At 47.1% G+C, this 17,616-nt stretch overlaps 1 pseudogene; it reads left to right on the forward strand.

The window, feature by feature from the left end:
- The first annotated feature begins 698 nt into the window (after positions 1–698).
- On the forward strand, positions 699–6,885 carry LOC123089392 (serpin-ZX-like; annotated as a pseudogene).
- Positions 6,886–17,616: the final 10,731 nt, after the last annotated feature.

Raw genomic sequence — 17,616 nt, forward strand, 5'->3', positions numbered from 1 at the left:
TGCAAAATAGAGCAAACATTTTTTGCAGCAGCTTGAACAAATACAGTATGGTTGTTACTAACATTTCTAAGAAAAACTCCAAGACCAGCTTCTTCTTTTGCAATTTCCGGATTGTACGCAGCATCACTGTACGCCAAAAGACCTGCATTTTGGAACTGTATATTTTGAACGTGAAAAGGAGAAATATTATTATTTGCAGGGTTGATGTGAGCCGCCGCCTTCTCCTCCATTAGCTCCGCATTTAGCATAGCGTTTGTAGCATATATAACCTGCATAATACTCCATTTTTTCTTATTAAAAAGAAGATCATTCCTCGCTTTCCAAATATTCCAAAGCAACGTGAAACTGGTATCCAGATCTAAGTCAGCATGATGAGAAGATAAAATCCTTTGAATCACATCAAAAGGATATAAGTTATGATTGAACTCATCAGACTTAAGACCAAATAGGAACCAAATAGCTCTAGTGAAATTGCAAGTAAAGAAAAGATGCAAGTCTGTCTCCGTCTCGCCGCACCTGCAACATTCCTTTTTAATGTGAGTAGAATACCTGGATCCCCTAAGCCATGAAGCTAAATCTCTTCTTAGAATTCTCCATGCAAAGGCTTCTTCTCCCACTCCGCTCGTTAAATACCCCTCGAGAATACATTCCCTCTCCAGATCAACATGGAAGTCCAAAGGAACCCCCAGCCTCCAGCCATGGCGACCACCGACAGCATCAGGGTCTCCGCCGCCCAGCAGACGAGCTTTGCCCTGCGCCTCGCCTCCGCCATCTCCTCCCCCTCCAGCGTCGACGGCGCACGCGGCAATGTTGCCTTCTCTCCGCTGTCCCTCCACGTCGTGCTCAGCCTCATCGCCGCAGGCGCCGCCGGCGCCACCCGCGACCAGCTCGTCGCCACGCTCGGCGCAGGCGAGGCCGAGGGGCTCCACGCGTTCGCCAAGCAGGTGGTGCCGCTGGTGCTCGCCGACTCCTCGGGCGCCGGCGGCCCGCGCGTCTCGTTCGCCAATGCCGTCTTCTCCGACGTCGCTGCCGCTCAGGCCGTCCTTTTTTTTCGAGAGTACGCCAATGGCGTACCATATTTTTATAGAAGGAAGCAAAGTATTTACAAGAGACCGACGAACAATGCGAACATTAGTCGCCAGCACACCCACACCGAAAAAACCAAAAGCTAACTCCTCACGAATCTGTCTAGGCCACCCACACCAAACCTAGCGCTCGACCAATCCCGAATGTCGCCGAGAATCGCCATTGCGAGCTCTCTCGGGCCCACCACCTGCTCCGGCCAGTTGAAGACGTGCACGTTTCTTTGCTTCCAAATGGCCCACAACGCTCCAATGACCAGCGAGTCGAAACCTCGCTTCACTTTTCCGTGGAATCCTCTCCTAGTCTTGAGCCACCACTCCTCTAGTGTCTCATGACCGGAATACCGACTTGAACCTGCAAAGTGTCCAAACATGTGTGCCAGACTTCTCTCGCATATGGGCATTGCACCAACATGTGCTCGACATTATCTTCTTCTTGCAAGCAAATGTAGCAAGCCGAAGGCTCATCTTGCAGACCATGACGAGCTCTCCTATCAGAGGTCCACAATCTGTGTTTCACCGCAAGCCAGGTAAAAATCTTGCACTTAAGCAGGGCCCAACTTCGCCAAATGGCCCGTGCCATGGGGAAGCGGATTCCGCCCTGGCAAAGTTCCGCATACGTGGATCTCGCAGTATACGCTCCTGAAGGATCGTGTGGCCATCTGAATTCGTCCTCGCTTTGTAAGTCTCTTTGAACCGTAGCAATCGCGTGCCTCAGGTGCACCATCTGAAGCAAACCCGTGAAGGAGAATTGGGAATGGGTGTCACTGGTCCATCTCTCCCCCAACATCGCCTGAGCCACTGTCCTAGAGTTCCCGGTCCTCGTGTCCACGCCATCCAAGACGAGAGGGGCGATGTCTCCGACCGAGAAGCCATGAATCCATCTATCTCTCCAGAACAATACTCTGTCGCCTTTCCCGACTGCAATCTTTACAAGACTATCAAAAACTTGTCTGGCCTCGTCGTCCACCAGCAGATGCAATCCTTGCCAAGGCCTGCGGGGATCAGTCCGCCTAAGCCACTCCCAGCGCACTCTAAGCGCGATCGCCTGCAAACTCATGTTCTTCACGCCCAATCCTCCGAAGGCAGTTGGCTTGCAAATATTATTCCATGCAACTAAGCAATGCCCTCCGGAGACCCGATCCTTACCCTTCCAAAAGAAAGAGCGCAGCCACCCATTTCTATCCTCAAACACCCAGGCCGGGGCGTCCATGACCAGTAAGTGGTGAACCGGCCTCGCCGAGAGCACAGACTTGACCAAGATCAATCTTCCCGAGCGCTGCATCATGCCTCTCTACCAGGCGGGGACGAAGTGCCTCACCTGATCAAGAAGTGGCTGCCATTGAGCCCTGGTAAGCTGCTTGAGCGCAAGTTGTAGCCCAAGGTACTTGCAGGGGAACTCGGACATGGTGCACTGAAGGATACCTTCAACTCTCGCTCTATCATCATTGTTCTTCGAGATGAGGATGGCGGTAGACTTAGTGTAGTTCACTCGAAGGCCCGAAGCTTCACCAAAGATTTCCAACGCATGCCTTACAAATTGCAGATTTGCATCTGAGGGTTTGACGAATAGCGCAACGTCGGCTGCATATACCGACAAACGCTGCGTAGAAGAGATGCCCGTGTAAGCGCTAAGAACTCCCTCTTGCGATGCTTTGGCGACGATCGCGGACAGGATATCCATGGCAATGACAAACAACAAAGGAGAGACTGGATCTCCTTGTCTTAAACCTTTGGCGTGCCAAATTCTCCTGCCAGGAACCCCATTCACCATAATTTTGGTGTTCGCTGTTTGCAGCAAACTAGCCACCCACTTCAACCAGACTCTTCCAAAACCTTTAGCGCGCAGCACCTCGAACAAAAATGGCCAGGACAAGGAGTCGAAGGCGCGAGTGATGTCTAATTTTAGGAACACTCCGGGGCTCTTCCTCGCATGGATTTTCCTCGCAACTTGCTTGACCAGCAAGTAGTTATCATGCAGGGTACGGTCTTTGATGAACGCAGACTGGTTGACTCCGACAAGCTCATGCATTCTCCTTCGCGCTCCATTAGCAAGCAACTTAGCAAAAATCTTGGAGAAGCTGTGGGGCAGACTAATAGGCCTGTAGTCGCCCACTTCAATCACATCGGGCTTCTTTGGTATCAGGACGATGAGGGCGCGGTTTAGCCAGGCGAAACCACGGTCGTCGCCCACGCAGAGCTTGAAGAGTGCAGCCATGACATCACTCTTGATGGTGGGCCATGCCCTTTGATAGAAAGCGATGGTGAAGCCATCCGGTCCAGGGGCGTGATCCGGGTGCATCTCTTTGATAACGCCCCAAACTTCCTCCTCTGTGAAGAGAACCTCCATGTCTCGTAGGTCCAGTTGCTCAACTCCCAGGTAATCAAGATCCAGGGTGTGGTTCCTTGTGTGCACCATACCCAAGAGGCTCTGAAAAGCATCGGCGAAAGCCTCCTCCATGCGCGTCTGATCAGTGATGGTCTCTACTCCAACTCTGATGTGTGGGATGAAGTTTTTAGCCCTTCTTCCGTTGGCCACCGACTGGAAGAATTTGGTGTTTGCGTCTCCTTCCTGCAACCATCTAAACCTAGACCTTTGTCTTTCTATGGTGCGCTCCAAGGATGCTAGCCCCAACAAGGCTAGCTTCAACGATCTCCTCAACCAAATCTCAAGCTCCGACAAGCCTCTAGCTTCCATGGCTTGATCAAACCGGAAAATCACAAGTGAGGCAACGGACATGAGCAACTTGATGTTACCGACTTTCTTTTGCCCCCAAGCTTGCAGCACAGCACCGGCATTTCTGAACAGAGTGTCCAACCTTTTAAACGGGTCGATAATCGCGGGGTCACAGGTCCATGCCTCGCAAACAGCCTGATCGAAGCCGTCAATCTTGAGCCAAAAGGACTCGAACTGGAATCTTTTTTTTGGCCAATGGTGAGCAGCAACCGAGAGATGCAAGGGCGCGTGGTCTGAAATGTTAGTGGAGAGCGCCTGGAGGAGGTAATCATGTCGAGCCAGCTCCCAGTCAACGGAGACCAAGACGCGATCAATCTTGGTAAATGTAGGCGCCTCCCGCTCGTTCGTCCAAGTGAAACGACGTCCATGCATGTAAAGCTCCTTCAACTCGTTATTATCAACGAAAGCTCTGAATTTATTCATCATGGTACGATTGAGGTTCAAGTTGCTCTTCTCCGAGGCACGCAGGATCATATTGAAGTCGCCGAGGACCATCCAAGCTCTCTGTCGACTTCAAGACTAAGGTAATCAAAGCCAGGACCCACTTTCGTATTTCACCATCAAAATTTTACAGCGATGTTTTTTTTGCGGGAAAATTCTACAGCGATGTTAAAAGCTCAGACATATACAAACTTATTTCTTTGTGTGTATTTTCTTGAATTTATAACTTTGTTTTCATCATTCATCTCGGGCGCACCCTTAATTCAATGGTGCAGCCATTAGTTGAAACAATGAACATGAATAAGATATATAAAAACTGACACATGCACATGTTCTCTCTCCATCGAAATATATGGGCCCAACATGTTTTTTGAAGTTGTCTTTGACAATTGATAAGATTAATAATTATATCACTAAAAATTCCTTTCACGTAAAAATTTGATGATATGATTTGTGTAACATCCATGGCATGTATTATTTCTTTAACCCATGGTCAAAGGTAACCTCGGAAAACTTATTAGGTCCTATATATATTTGTATGGGGGGGGGGGGAGGTACATATTCTTGTCATTTATATGTGTGTAAAATTTCATGAATAAGAAGTTAACCAGTTGCATTTTTAGGGGTCTACACAAACATGTACACACCTATAAAAATTTCTTCGTATTAATGAAAGTTTACACAAACATGTGTGCATGTATAAAATTTCAGATTTTTTTGACACCTGCGTTTTCATTTTATTTTGTGGACTTTTTGTTCATCTCAAGAGCTTATTTCTAGTATTTTTTTTTAACCTGAGAGCTTATTTCTAGTATAAACAATCCCTGGTGACTTTGGACCAATCGGTCTCAGTTAGGCCCATACAAGGCCCATCGCCCTACCCTCCTAGCACATTGCACGTAGAAAAAGTACTCCCTCCGTTTAAAATTACTTGTTGCAGAAATGAATGTATCTAGACGTATTTTAGTTCTAGATACATCAATTTTCGAGACAAGTAATTCCGAACGGAGAGAGTATATTTTAAATAGCGGGCTATGGCATATAGCGGCAACCCTTAAAAACAGCTATAACGGTAAATTGTACATAAAATCATTTAGCGGCAACATGCTCAAACAGCTATAGTGGGCCTATGACCGGTTATTTGAAACTATGAGAAAAACCTAACCCATTGTCCTTTTTTCTCAAAAAAAAAAAACATATCCCATTGTTTAAAAAAACCTATTCCTCCGAGTTTCATCTCACTCCCGCATAGCCTATATTTTTTTTCACTCCCTTCCCGTGTGCCACACAGGTCCCATAAAACTCTCTAACACTGTCAATTTATTACCCTTCTGTGAAAATAAATCTGATGTTCACTGTTCAGTCCAACCAATACAAAATAACGGAAGTTCTAATTTATTACCCTGTGGTGCAATTTTGCTTCATCTGTTTCACAGTAGCATATGCTTCTCTAGTGCTGCAGTTATACTTCTGTCCAATCATGGTAAATTCGATCTTAAGAGATACCTATATGAAGTAGTATGTAATATGGTGATTTGCAAGTGTGCGACGCCCTGCTAATTAATCAGCTTAACTTAGAGATACATAGCATGTTATTTTTATGAGCAAAGGTGCCTTTCAGAAGTATTAGCTCACCTAAACAATTTGATGACAGGGAATTTCTAATAGATGGAACTGTGCAAAGACTATTAGTATTATGTTGGAAATTTAGCACTTATTCTTTACATAATCTTGTAACTTATGTCTTTTGGTCATTTCAAAGACAATAACTAGATTATTTATTGCGGTTACGACAACTGTACTAAATAATTATGTATTTTTGTCTTGGTATAGGCTGCTGAAGTGGTTGGTCAAGTGAACTCATGGGTTGACCAAGTCACATCGGGTCTCATCAAAGAGATGCTTCCTACGGGGTCCATTGAGTCTGATACGAGACTGGTTCTTGGGAATGCATTGTGTTTCAAAGGAACTTGGGTTCAGAAATTTCATGCATAAGGCACCAAAGATGATAATTTCCACCTTCTTGACAAGACATCAATAAAAGCACCATTCATGTCTAGTAGAAAGAACCAATATATTTCGTGTTTTGAAAACTTGAAGGTACTTAAGCTTCCTTACGAGCAAGGCGGGGACAAGAGGCAGTTCTCCATGTACATACTTCTTCCAAAAGCACAAGATGGCCTTTGGAGCTTGGCAGAAAAGTTGACCTCTGAGCCAGAGTTTCTGGAGAAGCATATCCCTGCTCGAGCGGTTCCAGTCGGGCAATTCAAGATCCCTAAGTTCAAGATATCATTTGATTTTGAAGCGTCCAAATTGTTCAAGAGTTTGGGCCTCCAACTCCCATTCAGCACAGAAGCAGATCTTTCGGAAATGGTCGATGCCCCATTAGGACAGAGTTTGTGTGTCTCATCTATATTCCACAAATCTTTCGTAGAAGTGAATGAAGAAGGAACTGAGGCTGCCGCAACAACTGTTGCGGTAGTCATGTGTAAATCGCTTCCACCAGTTCCTCCCATGAAGGTGGATTTTGTCGCGGATCACCCTTTCCTCTTCGTGATACGAGAAGACATGACCGGTGTGGTGCTATTCGTCGGTCATGTGATCAATCCTCTGCTTGCAGCTTAGCACGTGTGTAGTGAACCATTATCCATGGTGCAAGCGTGATCGTGATGGGGTCCGTTACATGAAGGTCTTTCTCCATCTTGTTGCAAGTTCAATAAATGTACGTAGTAGTACATGTTCCTTTTTCAAAACTACTCCTTCCGTTCCTAAATATTTGTCTTTGTAGACATTTCAAATGGACTATCATATACAGATGTATGTAGGCATATTTTAGAGTGTAGATTCACTCGTTTTGCTTCGTATGTACTTCCTCCGTTCCAAATTAATCGTCGTGGTTTTAGTTCAAATTTGAACTAAAACCATGACGAGTAATTTGAAATGGAGAGTAGTCACTTGTTGAAATCTCTAGGAAGACAAATATTTAGGAACGGAGGGAGTATAAGAGTTGTTTGATGTATGATATTTTGGCTTTCAAACTGCGCCTTGCTCGGTGTGTGTATGAAATATTGATATACTAGTCTTCGGATATGAATTTCATAGAAAAGCAGCTACGCACTCCATTCTACGATGGTTTACAGAGGTTAGAGAATTTGGAACCTGCTGCGCTTCCGAACATAATACTGTAACTTGACCACAAGGTAAGCCCCCCACCCCCACGCAGCAGGACACTGATGCAAATCCCATTTATGTATTGTCACGCAAATCTCCTTAACAGTGAAAACTTTACACACTTGCATCATAATCCCAAGCTTGGACTCTAGTACTAATCAGTTGTGTGATCTTAAGAAAACACCATGCATCTAGAGCAAACACCTAAAAGGCCACGAGGCGTGCAGTGATACCCATACAAGTCAGATGTTGTACTGTACTCCCTCAGTTTCAAAATAGATTACGCAACTTTATACTAAAGTTAGTTTAAAGTTGGGTCATCTATTTTAAAACGGAGGGAGTACAAAATTAGGATAGAAGGACAAGTTAGACCAACGCGATCAGCTAGCTTATTAAAGAACTGATTCAGTCCAGCGGACAGCAACTCGGCGTGCTAGCTGCCCCAACAAGGAAATTCAAAGCGTCACTTAGTTCGCTCGATGTGCATGCGTGCTTTTATTTGTGGGGTGCGTATATAGCGGCGGATCATGTGCTCTGCGGTGCTGGAGCCTACGTGGACGGATAACGCAGAGTATCGTTTTCCTCTCCTGCCGGCCGGTGGTGTGGATATCAGATGCCACGGGACACAGTTCAAGTGTATACGGCTGCATTCACGTTCTACGAGTGCAGCGTAGAGGTTTTCGCCTAGTCACACGCAAATGGTAGAACTGTTCACGTTGACAGGGCACCGGCCAGAGCGCTAATCACGCCGGGAGGGGAGGAATTGTCTAGGCCTGGGATTGCTTTGACACTCCGCCTGGTTTGTTTTGCCTGACGGCGGATCCAGTAAAGAAAATTTCGTGTGGGGTATACCCCTGCAAATCAGAGGAAATACAGGGTTTGGTGGTGGACAGAGGGAAAATTAGAGCATCTTCAACGTTGTCCTTTAAAACGAACACAATATATGTCTACAAATATTGATACAGAAGCCGGCCATCCAACCTGTACACCACCCGTCCGGGGGCACATTTCGAACGGAACTTAAACAAAAGAGACAAATTTAGGCACATTTCGAACGGAACTTGAACAAACGAGACAAATTGCATGCAAACCATACAATTTTTATTTAATCTGGATCAAATCATGAAAAGTTTGACATAGTTCATTAAACAAAAGCGGACATAGCAAAACTTCCTTGTCTAAATTTTCGCCGGCCCTGGAGACGTCCGGGTTCCACATACTGTTCTTCTTCATGTCTAGAGAGGAAGAGCAAGACATGTGGCACGGACGCGGACGCGCCCACGTTCGTCTCCCGCCTCCTACTCTTCCTAACCAGAGTCTACCGCCTAGTGGTCGGTGTTGCGGTGGAGCTGAGATCGATGATTGACCTAGATGGCCACGCCTCCCAGTCGTTGCAGGCGGGCGCGAACGAGGAGCCGATGATGATGGTGGACGTAGCATCCCCTACCTGGTCGCATGCGCCGCCTCCCAGTCGTTGCAGGCAGGTGCGAACGAGGAGCCGATGATGATGGTGGACGTAGCGTCCCCTACCTAGTCGCATGCGCCACCTCCACATCCGCGTCCGCCGCGATCTGCTCGGATAGAAGATCGCGCTTCACGTCAATGACGCGAAGTTGCCAACGCTCGCGGCGGATGGTGCGGGCAATGCAAGCGAATTTTTATATCGTATGCTGCCACGGCGGTCACGGCCTACTCGCTCGCCTGCTCTCCGCGAATTTGTCCCTCTACGAGCCGGTGCTGCTCAAGGAGCCAGAGGTTGTACTGCTGTTCCTCCGGCCACATCTGAAACGCAGAGTCTCCCATGACGGCCTCGTAGTGCGCCCGTGCCATGGTGAAGCCGACAACCGGCAAGGGTGCGGGCGCGGGCTTGTTGTTGGACGCGTCCTCCATCGTCCGGTCGCCGTCCCCCTCGCGCACCTCTGGCGAGCTCGCAGGCAGTCCGACCTCTATTTGTCGCACACGGCTATTCATGCAATGTCACACAAATTTCCTTAAAAAGTGAAAACTCTACACACTTGCATCACATAATCCCAAACTTGGATTCTAGTACTAATCAGTTGTGTGATCTTAAGAAAACACCATATGCATCTAAAGCAAACACCTAAAAGGCATACTGATATCCATACAAATCAGATGTTCTACAAAATTCGGATACAAGGACAAATTAGACCAGCCGCGATCAGCTAGCTTATTAAAGAACTGATTCAGTCTAGCTGACAGCAACTCGACGTGCTAGCTGCCACAACAAGGAGATAGAGAGCGTCACTTGCATGGTCGCCCGATGTGCATGCCTGCTTTATTTTTTTATTTTTTTGAGAGTACGCCAATGGCGTACCATATTTTTATAGAAGAGAGAATATATAATTACAAAACACCTGCGACAGATGCGAACATCCGTCACTGGCAACACCACACCGAACACTGGGCTGAGGTCAACTCCTCACAAACCTATCTAGACCTCCGACTCCTACACCTGCTCGAATCAGCTCTTGTAATTCATCGAGAATCCAACTAGCTAGTTCTCTAGGTCCCTTAACTTGCTCCGGTCAATGGAAGACCCGTGCGTTCCTCTGTTTCCAAAGGGACCACGCTGTCTCGATGACGAATGTATCGTAGCCCCTCCTCTCCTTGCCATGAAAAGTGGCTCTAGCTCTCAACCACCATTCAGCGAAAGTGTCACTCGCTAGAGGAGCCTCCACACTCAAGTGCATTGAATCCAGGCACATATGCCAAACCTCGCGCGCGTAGACGCATTGCACCAGAATATGCTCCGCGTTATCCTCGTCCTGCAGGCACGTGTAGCAAGGCGAGGGTGTGTCCTGCAGGCCATGCCGCGCCCTTCTATCCGACGTCCACAATCTGTGCTGCACAGCCAACCAAGCGAAAATTTTGCACTTGAGCGGCGCCCAGCTGCGCCAGGTCCCATTTGCCGTGGGGGAACGCAACCCACCCTGACACAGCTGGGTGTAAGTGGATTTCGCCGTGTATGCACCCGAGCGATCGTGTGGCCAGGCAAATCGATCCTCCTCCTGCTCGTCTCTTGGCACCGATGCAACTGCATGCCTCAGATGCATGGCTTGCAAAAGCGCACCAAACGAGAACTGGAGCTGCACGTCCAGTGTCCAACTCTCTCCCTGAATGGCCTGAGCAACCGTCCTGGTGTTCCTTACTTTGACGCTCACTCCTTGGAACAGCGTGGGCGCGATGTCTTTGACGGCGAATCCATGTATCCACCTGTCTCGCCAGAACAGGACCTTGTCCCCTTTACCGACCGTAATGCTCACCAAACTTTCAAAAACCCTCCTCGCATCCTCATCCACCATCATATGCAACCCTTGCCAAGGCCGGAGTTGGTCGGTCCGCCTTAGCCATTCCCATCTCACTCTTAGTGCGAGTGCTTGAAGTTGAAGATTTTTCACCCCGAGACCACCATAGACCAGGGGCTTGCATATAGTGTTCCATGCAACTAAGCATTGACCCCTATGGACCTTGTCTTTCCCAGCCCAGAAAAAGGCTCTCATCCAACTGTCCATGTCCTCAAGGACCCAAGCAGGCGCCTTCATAACCAGAAGATGATGGACCGGCCTTGCCGCCACCACCGACTTCACCAGAACCAGCCTCCCCGAGCGTTGCATGAGGCCTCTCTGCCATGCGGGGATGAAGTGCCTCACCTGATCAAGCAACGGCTGCCACTGCACCTTTGTAAGCTTCTTCACCGCCAACTGTAAGCCGAGGTATTTACAAGGGAATTGACCCATGGTGCATTGCAACAGACTCTCCACTCTACTTCTGTCATCTGAGTCATCTGTAATGAGGATAGCCGAGGATTTCCTGTAATTGATCTTGAGCCCCGAGGCTTCTCCAAAGATGTCCAGCACTCTCCTGACAAACTCCAGCTCCAGTGTGGATGGTCGCACAAAGAGGGCGACATCATCCGCATAGATGGACGGTCTTTGCATAGCCGAGATGCCCGTGTAGCTGCTCAACACGCCCTCCTGTGTGGCTTTTACCACGGTCGCCGTTAGCGCCTCCATAGCAATCACGAACAGAAGCGGAGAGACCGGATCCCCTTGCCTTAGTCCTTTAGCATGCCAAATTCTCCTCCCAGGAACACCATTGACCAGCACCCGCGTGCTTGCAGTCATGAGAAGGGCTGCCATCCTCGCAAGACAGTGTGGACCGAACCCTTTAGCTCGCAACACTTCAAACAGAAATGGCCATGAGAGTGAGTCGAAAGCTCTCGTGATATCCAACTTGAGGAAGACACCATGATTCTTCCTGGCCCGAATCTTCATCGCCACTTGCCTCACAAGCAGGTAGTTATCATGAAGGCTTCTTCCCTTGATAAACGCAGACTGATTCACTCCCACCAAGTCGGCCATGCGTGGAAGTACTCTGTTAGCCAACAGCTTGGCAAAAAGCTTGGAGAAACTGTGCGGTAGACTGATCGGTCGGAAGTGCCCTACCTCCATTGCCTCCGGTTTCTTCGGGATCAACACAATTAGCGCACGGTTCATTTTTGTGAACCCTCTACTATCTCCAACGGCGAGCTTGGTTAGCGCCGCCATGACGTCGCTTTTAATAACTGACCAAGCCTTCTGATAAAACAGCGCGCTGAAACCGTCCGGCCCCGGCGCTCGATCTGGCCCCGACCGCAGAGCACTTGATTGGTCCGCCTGCTTTATTTGTGAGGTGCGTATATAGCGGCGGACCAATCATGTGCTCTGCGGTGCTGGAGCCTACGTGGACGGATAACGAAGAGTATCGTTTTCCTCTCCTGCTGGCCGGTGGTGTTGAGATCGGCAAAAAATACATATTTGACCTGAAGACAAAATCAATTCAAGATTTGAACTGCTTTTGTAAAAAGTTCATAAACTGACCGTTTTGTGTGGCGCCTGACAGTCGGCGTTGCACTTCACCATGCAGCGTCTTTGGCTTAGGTGTCGCATTTCTGGCCAGCGTGGCAGCCTGGGGCCAGGTGCGGCCCCACAGCCAGCCGTGCAGCGCCTAAGCCATAGGCGCCACACCTGTAATATGCAACGCCTAGCGCTTAGGCGTTGCACAGTGACTTAAGCGCATCGGCCCAGCCCTCCCAAGCAGTTCTTCCTCCTCTCCCAGGTAGGACAGAGAGCAGCGGCGGCGCCCCCATCGGACCCCCCCCCCCCACCCCTCTCAGATCTGAAGATTTTATCCGTGGATTCGATCTCCAATCCCTCCTACTAGGTAAACTCCTCCGTTCCCTTTCTTTTCCTCCGTAAATTCGTTGTCATTTTAGAGATTTGTCCAAGATTGGGTGGAACCCTTGATTTGCTTGGTTTGGATCTTTATTTGTCCAAGATTTGGTGTTGTGATGGAGGATGTGTAGTCATAGTGGTACTATCCTAGTATTGTTCATTAGTTCACAATATATGAATCTTTTTAGTGAAACCTAGATTGTTTATATTTTTTAGATATATATGAGATGCCTAGTTTAGTAGATAATTATGAGATGTTTGAGTTTTGTAGGAGTATATGAGATGTTTAGTTTTTTAGATATATATTAGATGTTGAGTTTATTTGAAATATGAGATGTTGAGTTTATTTGAACACATATGACATACGAGATATATATGAGAATTTACAATCATTTATTCATTGTGTGAGAAGGAGATGTTGAGATTCTTGTAGATGAATACATATGAGATGTTTAGATGAACACATATGAGATGTTTAGTGTATACCGATATTTGAGATGAACTCATATATGTTTATTGTTTGAACTTTGTAGGGATGGTTTGGCTTCTCGACGATGCCTATGACACACGACACCGGGCCTACATGATGCGCGAGAAGGAGATGGTAATAATGAGTAATCTAAATATTTTGCAAATTTGCCTTTAGTTGAAATTGACATGCCCTAAGATTTGTTATTACTTGTTTTTTTGCAGAAGCTTGTACCTCTGAAGATTCAGTATCACGGGGTCTCTGGTCCTGCCATGCCCTAAGATGAGAGGTACACACCCTACATCCAGCAAGCAGGACTCCGCCCGTGGATTCAGTTGGTCAGCCGGTCCACGCCGAACCTCAACGCTCCACTGGTGTCCTCTCTTGCTGATCGGTGGAGGCCGGAGACGCACAATTTCCATCTTCGGATTGGGGAGATGACCGTGACACTCGAGGATGTCGCCTTGATCACCGGGCCTCCTATCGACGGGAGGCCTCTCTTTATGAGCACCGATTCTGATGGGTGGCGCCAGCAGATGACTGCTCTTATCGGTATGGCTCCTATCGAGGCTAAGGCTGATGTAGAGGAGGGAGAAGAGAAGAAGAAGAAGGAAAGGAAAGTAGACGGAGCTGCTTTCACGTGGATTTAAAGCAACTTTGTGCATTGCCCTGCGGATGCATGCTCGTGTCTATATGTGGTACCTTGTCTCGAGGACTTTGTTTCCTGACTCCACAGGCAAGGACGCTCCATGGATGTGGCTGAAGGTGTTGACCATCTTCGATAGCGGATGGAGTTGGGGTTCAGCGACTCTTGCCTACTTGTACCGACAGGTAGTTGGTTTGTTTTGTTATCAAGTCATTTCTTCATTAACAATGCAACCTTGCTGTCAAGTTAACATTGTTTTCTTTCATATGCAGCTGGACGATGCGTGTTGCAGGATCACAGATAGTGCATGCATTGGTGGTAATATGCTTCTACTTTCTGTATGGAGCTGGGAGCGTATGCCTGTTGGACGCCCGAAGAGCGTCAAGTTTAATCCTTGGGTTGAAGATGGTGAATTACGGCGCCCCACTTGGGCTTACAAGTGGGATGTGGTATCCGAGATGACAAACGATGTCAATCTCATGTACCAAAAGTACATTGCCGAGTTGGACACAATTACGCCTGAGCAGGTAATGAGGACATTACTTCAGCCATTTCTCATGATTGCCTGAAAAATTGTCATCAATGTTGCGTTGTTGCCCTATTTCATAGGTGGTATGGCAGCCATATGGCGCCAATGATAGAATTGGGTACACCAAGGAGTTTGTCATCACCCCGATGTGCTTGCGGGATAGGGATATTTGGCTTATGCCGTGCCCACTGATATGCAACTGGGCGGTTGAGTTTCATTTGCCACATCGCGTGTATCGTCAGTTTGCTCTATTCCAGCCTCACCCGCCGGAATTGGTGGACACGGATGAAAGTGCAACTATCCCTAGGTGGTTTTGGTAATTCATAACAACATATAGCTCATTGAGATAATGCTATTCCAAGACTATTATTTCAGGAAAGCTCAATGAATGGCATGGCATGGATGATGAAAGTGGATCCCTCAAAATACTAAGGACAAAGGATTGGCTCAAGCTCAAAAGCTCAAGACTCTTCATTTTTATATTTTAGTGATCCAAGATCACATTGAGTCTATAGGAAAAGCCAATACTATCAAGGAGGGATGAGGTGTTGCTTAATGAGCCTCTTGCTTCATGTGCTTTGTGATATGCTCCAAAATCCTCAGCTACTTTCCCACATCCACAAATGACCTAAACCCAAAGCCAAAATCGGTCACACCGATTCTTCCAATCCGGCGCCACCGATTCCAAAAGTCATAGCCACTGCCACAAACCCTAAGCAAATGGTCTTACCAATAGGGATCTTGGTTTCACCGAGATGGGATTGTAATCTCTTTGTTTCCCTTCATAACGTTTCGGTCTAACCGAAGTGAGCGATCGGTCCCACCGAGATTGCAATGTAAACTCTCTGTTTCCCTTTTGTAACATTTCGGTCTCACCGAAAAGAGCAAATCGGTCCCACCGAGTTTACCTGACCAACTCTCTGGAAAGCTTATTACCAAAATCGGTTTCATTGAGTTTGGGTAATCGGTCTTACCGAGATTACGTTATGCCCTAACCCTAACCGAATCGGTCTCACCGAGATGCATGTCAGTCCCACCGAAAATCATTAACGGTCACTAGGTTTACTAAATCGGTCCGATCGAGTCTGTTGAATCGGTCCCACCGAGTTGGGTAAATTGTGTGTAACGGTTAGATTTTGTGTGGAGGCTATATATACCCCTCCACCTCCTCTTCATTCATGGAGAGAGCCATCAGACTAAACCTACACTTCCAACTTACCATTTCTGAGAGAGAACCACCTACTCATGTGTTGAGGCCAAGATATTCCATTCCTACCATATGAATCTTGATCTCTAGCCTTCCCCAAGTTTCTTTCCACTCAAACCCTCTTTCCACCAGATCCAAATCCTATGTGAGAGAGTTGAGTGTTGGGGAGACTATCATTTGAAGCACAAGAGCAAGGAGTTCATCATCAATGCACCATTTGTTACTTCTTGGAGAGTGGTGTCTCCTAGATTGGCTAGGTGTCATTTGGGAGCCTCCGACAAGATTGGGGAGTTGAACCAAGGAGTTTGTAAGGGCAAGGAGATCGCCTACTTCGTGAAGATCTACTGCTAGTGAGGCAAGTCCTTCGTGGGCGACGGCCATGGTGGGATAGACAAGGTTGCTTCTTCATGGACCCTTCATGGGTGGAGCCCTCCGTGGACTCGCGCAGCCGTTACCCTTCGTGGGTTGAAGTCTCCATCAACGTGGATGTACGATAGCACCACCTATCGGAACCACGCCAAAAACATCCGTGTCTCCATTTGTGTTTGAATCCTCCAAACCCTTCCCTTTACTTTCTTGCAAGTTGCATGCTTTAATTTCCGCTGCCTATATACTCTTTGCATGCTTGCTTGATTTGTGTGATGATTGCTTGACTTGTCCTAAGATAGCTAAAATTTGCCAAACTCTACAATTGGGAAAAGGTTAAGTTTTTAATTGGTCAAGTAGTCTAATCACCCCCTCTAGACATACTTCAAGGTACTACAAGTGGTATCAGAGCTTTGGTCTCCATTTGCTTTGATTTCCATAGCTTTTGGTGGTCATAGCCTTGATTTCACAACCTAGGAGAGTATGGCGTCTAGCGAGGGAAATTATCACCGTAGAGGTCCTTACTTTGATGGTACTAATTTTGCTAGTTGGAAGCATAAGATGAAAATGCATATTCTCGGACATAACCCCGCCGTTTGGGCAATTATTTGTATTGGCTTGCAAGGTGAATTCTTTGATGGGAGAGAACCGAACCATGAAGCAAATGCAGAAGAATTGAAGATGCTGCAATACAACGCTCAAGCTTGTGATATCATCTTCAACGGATTGTGCCTCGAAGAATTCAACAAAATCAGCCGTCTTGAGAATGCAAAGGAAATTTGGGATACTTTGATTGATATGCATGAAGGTACCGAATCCGTCAAGGAATCCAAGTTGGATGTGCTCCAAAGTCAGCTTGACAAGTTCAAAATGAAGGATGGTGAAGGTGTCGCTGAAATGTACTCTAGGCTTGCACTTATCACAAATGAGATTGCTGGCTTAGGGAGTGAAGAGATGACCGACAGATTCATCATCAATAAGATCCTAAGAGCATTGGATGGAAAGTATGATACCGTGTGCACATTGATTCAAATGATGCCAAACTACAAAGATCTCAAGCCAACGGAAGTCATTGGAAGTATTGTTGCTCATGAGATGTCACTCAAGGATAAGGAGGAACTTCACAACAAGTCAAGTGGTGCTTACAAAGCCTCAAGTGAAGCCCCCACATCATAAAGTGAGAAACAAACCTTCAATGAAGAATTGAGCTTAATGGTGAAGAACTTCAACAAATTCTACAAGAGTAGAAGCAAAGAAAGAAGCTCCAAGTCAAGGTCTTATCATGACAAAAGATCTTCTAGTCAAGAGCGCAATTGCTACAATTGTGGGAGGCCTGGACACTACTCCAATGAGTGTACGGCACCCTACAAAAGAAGAGAAGATTCTCCAAAAAGAAGAAGCAAAAGAGAAGAATCACCACCAAGAGAGAGGAGGAGTAGAGATGATCGTTATGAACGAAGACCCTCACGTAGAAGCAAGGATTCAGAAAGGAAGGACAAGTCATCAAGGAGCTACACAAAACGAAGGCATCAAGCTCATGTTGGTGAATGGGTATCCGGCTCCGACTCCGACAATCACTCCGAGAGAAGCTATCACTCCGACTCCGAATATACTCAAGATGAAGGTGTTGCCGGACTAGCACTTGTGTCAACCAACTCCTACGACATATTTGATTCACCAAATGAAGGAATTGGAAGATGCTTCATGGCCAAAGGTCCAAAGGTAACACATCCT

The sequence above is a fragment of the Triticum aestivum genome, chromosome 4B (genome assembly GCF_018294505.1).
Source record: "Triticum aestivum cultivar Chinese Spring chromosome 4B, IWGSC CS RefSeq v2.1, whole genome shotgun sequence".
Lineage (NCBI taxonomy): Eukaryota > Viridiplantae > Streptophyta > Magnoliopsida > Poales > Poaceae > Triticum > Triticum aestivum.